This window comes from Triticum dicoccoides, chromosome 2A (genome assembly GCF_002162155.2).
Source record: "Triticum dicoccoides isolate Atlit2015 ecotype Zavitan chromosome 2A, WEW_v2.0, whole genome shotgun sequence".
In the NCBI taxonomy this organism is placed as follows: Eukaryota; Viridiplantae; Streptophyta; class Magnoliopsida; order Poales; family Poaceae; genus Triticum; species Triticum dicoccoides.
Window position 1 is genome coordinate 261,042,359 of NC_041382.1, and position 10,286 is coordinate 261,052,644.

Below are 10,286 nucleotides of genomic sequence, written 5' to 3' on the forward strand. Positions count from 1 at the left end.
GATATACGGCATGCGGTTCACTAGGATGAACTGTTTGTGTTGAGACAAGAGAATAGAAACGGTTCGATATAACAAGTTTTGTGTGATACGCGGCAAACAAGTTCGTAATCAGAAATGTGTGGGAAGACCGCTAATAACACAGACGGTTGCTGCTAATAAGATGTGTGTGTTGTGCGATGGGATTGCATATAGAACAACAACATTATATAGACACTTATAAGGACATGGTTGCATAATCAAATTAAACATCCAGTTACATAGGTGGCTACTATTGCACACACCAAAGTAAACTAGTACATGCATAATTACATAGGTGCCTACTACACACATGACATTTCCACACACCAATAAAGTAAACTATATATTACATGCATGATTAACTAGCATAAACGATCATCTGATCATCATCTACTTCTTGTGACGCTTGCTCTGCTTGTGGCTCGATCCGGGCTCATCGATTTGGGTAACGAGGCACTTCCTCATGTCAACGATCCTCCTGTGCATCTCGTAGCATGTGTACATGCTCTTGGCCGCGAACCTGAGGTGAGGTTCATCCATTTTCCGCATCTAGGCCTTGTGCCAGGATAGGGGACTTGTTCTCTGGGCATCCTGCTTCATCTTTAGCTAGGACCGACTGTGTGGGATGTACTTGCGACCGGAAACAATTTCGCCTGTATAATTGTATTTTTAGCTCTACTGTACGTATTTCCGTATTTGAGAGCTCGTCGGTCGCGTAGAAACTCATTTTGCCGAGCGTGTGTGCCAGGAGGGCCATATCCCCGACGATTTCTGTGTCGTGTGGGGAGGACCCCCCTATCGCTGTCACTCACTAGGCGACGGTTCCAAATGCCATTGCGGAAAGGGGTTAAAAACTGTTTGAATAGCACCTCGTTGTACTAGTGTATAGAGGTAATCTTCCGTCCAAATGGCTGCCACGTGCTTACTAGAAGCCATTTAATCTACTCGGGGGCTCGACACCGCATTGATAGGTGATTGGCGTCGCTGTGCGGTGGAGCGGTGAGCCTTGTCGGGTTGATTTGTCCTTGGCGGCCCCGGCAAGCCTGTCGGGGAAACCTTGGACTTGTCTTCGGGGCGGCCACAACCTGACCATGCTCTCCTGCCCGGCAAGGGAGGCTTTCCCAAAGTGATATCTTGTTACTTTGGCTTGTCTTGGTCTTCTTGATCCGCCCTTTGATCTCTCAAAGAGATGCTTCTCTAGCTTGAATGCTTGGTGAAGTTTGTCGGATGTGGGGCTCCGGCTAACCCTTAAGGTTCTAACACTGGGGTGCACGCGAAGTCTTTCCCTCCTACAGATCTACGCTCTAGCTCGCTAAGATCTTGCATACGAACTCGACGAACTCACAACACAGAAAGACACGGGGTTTATACTGGTTCGGGCCACCGTTGTGGTGTAATACCCTACTCTAGTGTGGTGGTGGTGGATTGCCTCTTGGGATGATGAAGAACATTACAAGGGGAAGAACAGCCTCCTGAGGTTGAGGTGTTCTTGCGCGTAGGAACTTGTGGTGTGTCTCTGGGTCTGATGAGATCTCTACCCGATCACTCCCTCTCTACTATGGTGGTGGCTAGTCCTATTTATAGAGTCCATAATCCTCTTCCCAAATATCGAGTGGGAAGGGAGCTAACAATGGTGGGCTAATTCGAAGGGGGCAGCTAGTAAGAGCCATCCTGACAAAAGTAGTCTTCGCCTGCCCAAAGCTCTGGTGGTGACGCTGTCTTGGGCTCCACGATGACCTCCGTCTTGCAGTCCATGGTCTTGGTCTTGTTGCACCGAAATGGCAACCTTTGCCTGAGGCCTCGGTACTCTGCGGCTACGCTTGCCTCCTTTGCACCAAAGGGGAAAGAAGGACGCTGCGCGCGCTGGCGCCCGCCTGGTGTCGATCATCATGGCTCACGTCACGAGAGCCTCGTGAGGTTCGCCTCGCCTTGATATATCCGCTCCTCGCGAGCCTACCTGACTAGGCCGCTCGGGAGGAGGTCTTGCATCGTCAGCCTCGCGAGGCTTGGACCCTCACGAGGGTCTTGGATGCTTTGTTGATGAAGATGGGTCGTACGGCCTGCTAACTCGGCCACACCGCGGGCCGCAGGCAGGCAAGTCTGGGGACCCCTGTTCCCAGAACGCCGACAGTAGCCACCGGGCCCAAGGTGCATGCGGGCCCAGCGAAGCCAAGGGTCTAGTTTGGAGCACCGCGGGGCCCAAAAGCATGCAGCCTCGATTGACACGTGGCGGTTGATTGGACGTGGGCGTCTACGCTTCCCCACGCTACCTCGGCGACTACACAATTTGACAAGTCCCTGCGACATGCAAGGGAAACCATCATTACCTGCGATCGTGGGAGACGCCGGTTGGCCTTCTCTTGCTATAAATGGGGAGGGGGCGGAGCCCCCGTTGCCCATCTCTTCCTCGCTTGCTTGCTTCTTCCTCCTTGCTCTACTGCTTGCTTCAATGGCGCCTATCAGAAGGTTCTCCGCCGAAGAGAAGGCGAAAGCACCCCAAGAAGTCCCGGAGCCGCTCCCGCCGAAGAAGAGGTCGATCCATCACCGTGACGAAGCGGCGATGTAGGTGGTGTCGAGGCCTTTGTGCAAGCGGCCTCCACCGGGGTACCCGATACCCCTGTACGCCCAAGCCGAGGGCTCGGGAGGACGAAGTGACGAGCAGCGCCACCCACGCCACATCCGGGGTCGCCGCGCCACGCCGACGCGTGTCGTCCACTCCGCGGACTCCTCGGGCGAGTTGGTGCTATGGGCGCCGACGCCTCCGAGCTCCTGGATCCGCCCACGGTTCTTCTCCGACATAATGCCGCCGAGGGGGCCTCTTGAGCTCGGGCTGTAGCATGCCGATTGCAGCGCTCCGGTGATCGGAGGGAATATCGAAGCGGTCCCCACTAGCAAGATCTTCATGACTCGCAGCTGGGGCGAGGTCGCACGGGTCTATCGTGCGAGGGGCGCCCTCGCGATCCACTTCGAGTACGATGGCGCCTCCACGCTTTTCTTCAAGGTCTTCGACGCCGAGGGCCGTCGCCTGGAGTCCTACTCCGGAGAAGATCTCGAAGCTGATGAGCGCTCTGCTCGCGTCCACTCCAGCAGCAGCAGCCCTTGGGAGTCCAGCAGTTCTCCTGAGCTCTACGAGACTGCGGAGATGAGCGACGACAGCGACGTCCCCCCGAGCTCTCGCCGTCCTCGGAGCAGGGTTGCGGCATCCGGCCGCCGCTGATATGGATGGGGTTGGTGCCGGCCTCCATTGGCCCACTATTGATGATGGCGTCCGCCACGGGAGGATGTAGATAGGATGCCCCTTAGCATGAGTTTTGTTTCCTGCGAAGAATCATGAATTACCCCGTGGGGGCATGTAAGGATCTGCAATGCCTCTGTACTTATCTTCCTTGTTATGAAGATTTGATGAGCGCGTGTCCCCTTAAGGCTCGGTCCCCCCTTTCTTTCCTCGCGATAGCTTGTTGCTCTACACTGATGGGTCCCGGTCCCAAGGTGGCTACAGCCGTCACTAGTATGCCAAGTCGTGATGCCGTGGTCAAGGCCAGGAGGTGCGCGGCCCGAGGTCCAATAAGAGCCCCTGAGGTGCGATGCTCAGGATGTCCCCCTTAGCGCCCAAGCGGCCATGGTAAGGAAAGAAAGGAAGATGACTTGGCCGCAACGGGGTTGCATCATGGTTGAGTGGCTACTAGGCCCAAATATTTAGCCGGTCCGAGGGCGAGACTTATCTTGCTGACTTCGCGGTGATTCCTGGTGTTGCGCTAGGGCTACACGCCAACTTACACGACATAGCTACACCGGTCCTTGCGAGTTTTCCTTCTCCCGACCTCTTCTTAATGCTCTACGTCCTCAGGTCCTGGCCCTCGAGTGAGCTCAGCCGCCACTGGTATGCCAGGTCACGATGCCGTGGTCAAGGCCAGGGGTGAGGGCTGGAGAGCCAGTAAGAGCTCCTGAGTTGCAATGTTTAGTAGCCCCTCTTTTAACGCGCAAGCAAATCACACGAGAGAAAAGGATAATCATGGTGCTTCCTGCTATCCTTCCCGCAGGGTTCCTGTGGACGGGCACAAGAAGAAACATGGTTTGCCATTACTGCCGCCTGCCTGCCGCTAGTTGGTCCGAATGAAGCGAAGGCACTGAGGGCCTGGTGAGGTGACGTTCACGGCACGTGCCGCGAGTCAGAGCTCGACCACTTAGATTTGTCGGTCGTGGCAGGGACGGACCCATGCACCCGCGTCGTGCCTGTGTAGTGGCCCCGAGGGAGGCGATGATCGAGCAGGTGATAGCAGTTGGCGGGTTAAACATGAAGAGCAGATCGACTTGGATAAATGCAGGAGATACATGCCACTGGGTCTGGCCCAAGCGGCATGGGGATGATGCAGCCCGAGGGGCGCCCCCAACAAGGTAAGCTAGAGACATCATCAAAAGGGATATATGCCACAGGGACGGACCAATGTGGCCTGGGAATAATGCAGCCTAGGGGGCGCTCCCAGCTTAAGTGAACTTGGAAGATGTCACCTGGTTCTGTAGACGAAGTAGAGTTGGTGCAGCAGAAGCCACACGTTGAAGGAATGACTCCTCATGAGCCACCGGGACCCTGAGCCTAGGGAGCCTCTGGGGGCTCAGGAGGTTCCCTGAAGACTGTCGCCATCTCTTCCAGAACAGCATGGAACCTAGCCTCCTGAGCCGCTAAGACTTGCCGCACGCTGCGCTGATAGGCCGACGCCACGCTCGGCAAGCCGAAGGGCATGCGAACGTGGCTGTGTGGTGGACCCTCACAGCGGCCCGCACGTGATGGCCAGAAGCGTTCCTGAGATGCGGCCCTGTTGAGCCCTGGGATGTCGACCCAGGCGCGCAGCTCAACACCCTCGCCTGGATGGTGAGCCACACTCCGTGAGCGGCTGTCACTGCGCATGGCTATTGCGTCTTGTAGCTCTTGGGTGGCCTTGTTGATGAACTCCTGGGTGGTGGGCACTCCTTGCCATGTGCTCTCCTGAGGAAAGCGTGCCGTGAAGCACGCTTCCAAGTGGTGCCCAAGCGCCTCCCTCGTGAGGTTGGCAAGGTTTGAGGCTCACTAGAAGAGAGCCCCCAAGCCCTGCCCGAGGAGGGTGCCGGGCGTGCTTTCCTATGCGGTGGAGGGAGGCGCCCCTGGAGTGGGTGCCGATCCTGATGAGGCTCCTGACGCGACGCCATCTTCTTGGGGTCCTGCGCGGCACGGCAGCTTCTTCTTGGGGATGGTCTCCGGAGGGCCTTCACTTCTGTTGTCAGGGTTATCGATTGCTATGGCTTGGAAAGCGCGCTCAAGGGAGCGCACCGCATCCCTTTCTTCACATGGGACCGTGATGATTCCCCCGCTTCCCAGCATCTTGAGAACGTTATAGCCGTGGTGAGTGACTACCATGAACTTGGCCAGGGCTAGATACCCAAGGATGGCATTGTACGGCAGGCGGATGTGCACGGCGTTGAAGTCGATGAGCTCGGTGCGGCAGTTCATGCGCTCCCCGAAGGTGACAAGCCGGTGGACTTGCCCTATCGGTGTGGTGGAACAGTCAGTCACTCCAGAGAAAGGCTTGGTTGGCTGGAGCTGCTCATAGGGCACTTGGAGGTTGTCGAATGTGTCGACGGGTAGGACATTGAGCGCTGTGCCTCCATCGATGAGAGTCTTGGTGACTTGCACATTGCTGATGACTGGGGAGCACAACATAGGGAGTGTGCCAGCGGTGGCTGCACACTTGAGCTGATCCGCCGAGTTGAAGGTGATGGCGCATTGGGACCACCTGCGGGGCACGTGGCCTCGAGCTTGGGGAGCGCCGTGTTCACCTCGCGAGCGAACTGTTTGAAGATGCACTGAGAGGCTGGGGCCTGAGCACCACCCAAGATTCAAGCGATCGCATGCGGCTCCCGGAAGCCCCCAGCCCCCTCGTCCTGGTGGTGGTCGTCGTTCCTTCTTGGTGGCGGCAATGGGGGAAGACCGGCGTTGCCCTGGGGGCGATCCTCACGAGGTGGGTCCCTCCAAGCGCCCTCGCGAGGTTGGTCCTGCCAGCGGTCCTCACGAGGCCGGTCACGCCACTCCTGGCGCGGGCCATGGTCATCCCAGCGTTTGCCTCCACGTCCTCCTCCACGGTCGTAGCACCGGTCGTTGCACTTGGGGCGTCAACCGAAGCGTCCTTCCCGTATGGCCCTGAGCTCTTCACAGTCGCTGGTGTTGTGGGTGTTCAGGTTGTGGAACGCGCAGAACGGACAGCCGTTCTTGGATGACTCGGGCTGATCTCTGCCTCGCTTGGTTTCAGGCTCCACTGCGAGCACACTGCCTCTTTGCGCTTCACGTCCTTGGCTTTGGCCTTCTTCTCCTCCACTCCTGCAGCTGGCAGTTCAAGGAGAGAGAGGTGCCCCTCCTCAGCTCTTGTGCACTTTGTCGCCAGGTTGAACAGCTCCTGAGATGTGCTAAGCTCCTCGTGGATAGCCAGCTCTTCCTTCATCTTGACGTCACGGACGCCATCTGAGAATGCGGAGATGATGGCTTCGTCTGTGACCTTGGGTATCTTGAGGCGGGTGCTGTTGAAGCGCTGGACATACTTCTGGAGGGTCTCTCCTGGCTGTTGTTTGATGCGGCGTAGATCACCCGTGGCCGGTGGGCGGTTGCGAGTGCCCTGGAAGTTGGCGACGAAGCGGTCGCGCATCTTGTCCCAAGAGGAGATCAAGCAGTGCTGCAGGTTCAGGAGCCAGGAGCGGGCCCCATCCTTGAGAGTCATGGGAAACTAGTTCGCCATGACTTTTTCGACGCGGCTGGCCGCTTCGATGATCAACTCATAGAAATGCAAGAACTTTGCGGGGTCGGCGGTGCCGTCTTATCGAGGAGGCAGATCTGGCTTGAACTTGCCTGGCCAGGCTACGCTAGGAAGCTTGGGGGTGAAGGCACGGCAGCCAGCCGTGGTTGCCGGGGCCCGCTTCTGAGGCGGAACTTGGTCTTGGCGAGGTCCACGCCGCGCCACTGCAGGCGGCACGCGGTCTTCATGAGGTGGCGCGGGGAGCGCCGGTGCATCTTCTCACGGCCGCGGGGTTTCTTGGCAGCTTCTTTCTTCACGCGCGGGCGCCGGGCACGGTGGATCACGCCGTGGAGGCACGCGCCTTGGTGCCAAGGCTCCATCTTGGGGTCGAGGCGGTGGAGGCACGCCATGAGCCCCGTCGCACGCGGCTGGTTGAGGGGGAGGCAGAGAGTGGGACGGCATCGGAGAGCCCCCTGCGGCACGGACGAGCTCGGCGACGCGGTCGAGCCACTCCTCATAGAGGTTGTCGACGAGGCGGTAACACAGGAGCTTGTTTGCCGTGATGAGCGCGACCCATGACTCCATGGGAGCATGGTGCACGTGAGACGAAGAACCAGCAGGGGTGAGTGATGGAGTAGCGGTAAGGCCCTCCTGCCGCACTGAAGGATGCTGCGAGGACGCCTGCTGCTCGTTCCCCACCGGGCTGGTGGCAGCGTTGGCGGCAGGAGACGGAGAACGACGAGGCGGCCCGCCGACGGGAGCCGTCTGAGCAACGCGGGCGGCGAGGGCAGCCCAATGCTCAGTTCAAGCATGGCGAGCGTCCGACATGGAGACGACGGAGCGACGAACTAACGGAAAGGAAGCTACGGCGAATCCCTACCTGGCGCGCCAAATGTCGGATATGGGGCTCCGGCTAACCCTTACGGTTCGAACACTGGGGTGCGCATGAAGTCTTTCCCTCCTACCGATCTACGCTCTAGCTCGCTAAGATCCTGCGGACGAACTCGACAAACTCACAACACAGAAAGACACGGGGTTTATACTGGTTTGGGCCACCATTGTGGTGTAATGCCCTACTCTAGTGTGGTGGTGGTGGATTGCCTCTTGGGCTGATGAAGAATAGAACAAGGGGAAGAACAGCCTCCTCAGGTTGAGGTGTTCTTGTGTGTATGAACTTGTGGTGTGTCTCTGGGTCTGATGAGATCTCTACCCGATCTCTTCCTCTCTAGTATGGTAGTGGCTAGTCCTATTTATAGAGGCCCTAGTCCTCTTCCCAAATATCGAGTGGGAAGGGAGCCAACAATGGCGGGCTAATTTGAAGGGGGACAGCTAGTACGAGCCATCCTGACAAAATTAGGCTTCGCCTGCCCAAAACTCTGGTCGTGACGCTGTCTTGGGCAACACGATGACCTCCGTCTTGCAGTCCATGGTCTTGGTCTTGTTGCAACGAAATGGAAACATTTGCCTGAGGCCTCGGTACTCTACGCCTGCGCTTGCCTCCTTTGCACCAAAGGGGAAACAAGGACGCTGCGCGCGCTGGCGCCCGCCTAGCGCCTGCCTGGTGTCGATCGACATGGCTCATGTCACGAGAGCCTCGTGAGGTTCGCCTCGCCTTGATATCTCCATTCCTCGTGAGCCTACCTAACTAATGCGCTCGGGAGGAGGTCTTGCGTCGTTCGCCTTTCGAGGCTTGGACCCTCGCGATGGTCTTGGATGCTTTGTTGCTGAAGATGGGCGTACAACCTGCTGGCTTAGCCATGCCGCGGGCCGTAGGCAGGCAAGTCTAGGGATCCTCGTTCCCAGAATGCCGAAAAAGTTGTATCCTTGTCATCGTGCCTGTGTATAATCCGAGCAACATACGTGAAGGTTTTTTGCACCGACAGACACTAGCTTGTCACTTCAAGTTGGTGGAGCATCACTTGAAGCCTTATAATCACAACTAGACTTGTTGTGGAGCTCCTCTTTGTCCTTGAGTGACATTTCATGAGCAACTGAGGGAGTCCTGGATTAGGGGGTGTTCGGGTAGCCGGACTATACCTTTGGCCAGACTCCGGGACTATGAAGATACAAGATTGAAGATTTCGTCCCATGTCCGGATGGGACATTCCTTGGCGTGGAAGGCAAGCTTGGCGATGCGGATATTCAAGATCTCCTACCATTGTAACCGACTTTGTGTAACCCTAACCCTCTCCGTGTCTATATAAACCGGAGGGTTTTAGTCTGTAGGACAACTTCATCATACAACAATCATACCATAGGCTAGCTTATAGGGTTTAGCCTCCTTGATCTCGTGGTAGATCTACTCTTGTACTACCCATATCATCAATATTAATCGAGCAGGACGTAGGGTTTTACCTCCATCAAGAGGGCCCGAACCTGGGTAAAACATTGTGTCCCTTGTCTCCTGTTACCATCCGCCTAGACGCATAGTTCGGGACCCCCTACCCGAGATCCGCCGGTTTTGACACCGACATTGGTGCTTTCATTGAGAGTTCCTCTGTGTCGTCACTTTTAGGCCCGATGGATCCTTCGATCATCAACAACGATGCAGTCTAGGGTGAGACTCTTCTCCCCAGACAGATCTTCGCCTTCGGCGGCTTCGCACTGCGGGCCAATTCGCTTGGCCACCTTGAGCAGACCGAAAGCTACGCCCCTGGCCATCAGGTCAGGTTTGGAAGCCTAAAGTACACGGCCGACATCTGCGGGGACTTGATCTTCAACGGATTCGAGCCACAGCCAAGCACGCTGCACTGTCTCGATGGGCACGATATAGCTCTACCACTGAAAAGCGCCTTGGAGGTTGCACACGCGTCGGTTCCGACCATTGTTTCAGAGCCTACTGCGCTGGTCGAGGATCAGTGGTTGAACGCTGCCTTAGGGGCTGCGATCTCAGAGGCGATCGGGCCGAACTCCAGCCCCGCACTCCGCATGGCCCATGACTCCGAGGAGCCGGATTCCTCTCCGAACTCCGAGCCCCCCGCGCCCCTGCCGATCGAATCCGATTGGGCACCGATAATGGAGTTCACCGCCGCAGACATCTTTCAGCACTCGCACTTTGGCGACATCCTGAATTCGCTAAAGTCTCTCTCTTTATCAGGAGAGCCCTGGCCGGACTACAGTCAGCAAGAATGGGATTCGGATGATGAAGAATTTCAAAACCCACCCACCACCCACTTCGTAGCCACTGTCGACGACTTAGCCGACATGCTCGACTTCGACTCCGAAGACATCGACGGTATGGACGATGATGCAGGAGACAACCAAGAACCAATGCCTATAGGGCATCAGAGAGCCACCTCATCTCACAATGTGTACATGGTGGATACCCCTAAAGGAAGCAACAACGAGGAAAACGGGGATGGAAAGAGGGATCGATCTCTCAAAAAACAATCAAAGGGTCGGCACAAACGCCGACCCAAGCCCCGCCTCGATAAAGACCCAGCCATAGAGCAGGATGAGCCGGTAGACGACGAACATGCCTTAGAGCAACCATCCCAATAGGACAACCCG